Raw genomic sequence first — 802 nt, forward strand, 5'->3', positions numbered from 1 at the left:
TGCTTAGAGCATCCATTACACTAAGGTTGCGGGTTCGATCCCTGGTCAGGGCTCATACAGGAATCAACCAATGAGTGCATAGATAAGTGGAACCACAAATCGATGTCTCTCTATCTCTCTCTTACTCTCTCTCTCTCTCTTTCCCCCTCCCTCAAATCTCTATAATAATAGAAGTATAATATGCTAATTAGACAGGATGTCCTTCCGGACGACTTTCCGGATGAAGCCGAGGCGGCAGCCGAGCCCCTTGCACAAATTTCGTGCATCGGGCCTCTAGTGAATAAATAAAAATGTATTTTAAAAAAGGCTATACTATGAATGTTTTATTTATTGTAGGTAATGGTTCCTTGTACGTTGAAGACACAGAAACGTCTATAGATGACATAATGTGATAGCTGGGATCGAATTCACAGTCACACCGATGAGTGGGAGTGGGAGGGGTGCCCCCAGGCGCTGCGATGCCCCCTCGAGGGAACAGCCCATTCCCTCCCCTGCTGTGCTGCCAGGAGGCACCGCCCCTGACAGTGCCTTTGGGGCGGGGGGGGCCTCCCTGCAGAGCCACCGCCCACACCAGGGTCCTGTCCACGCAGCGGCTGACCCCCTGGGGACACCCCTAGGCCCTCCCGCCACAGGGCTCCCTGTGCAAAGGGAGTTGACCCTGAGCACATTCCCACACCATAGCCGCTCCCCGGAACCCCACTCTGCAGCTGGAGGGAGCAAGCTGGCCAACGGGGTGACCATTCTTTTTTTTATTTTACTTTTTAATGTTTTTATTGATTTCAGAGAAGAGAGAGAGAGAGAA

Source organism: Myotis lucifugus, unplaced genomic scaffold (genome assembly GCF_000147115.1).
Source record: "Myotis lucifugus unplaced genomic scaffold, Myoluc2.0 scaffold_557, whole genome shotgun sequence".
In the NCBI taxonomy this organism is placed as follows: domain Eukaryota; kingdom Metazoa; phylum Chordata; class Mammalia; order Chiroptera; family Vespertilionidae; genus Myotis; species Myotis lucifugus.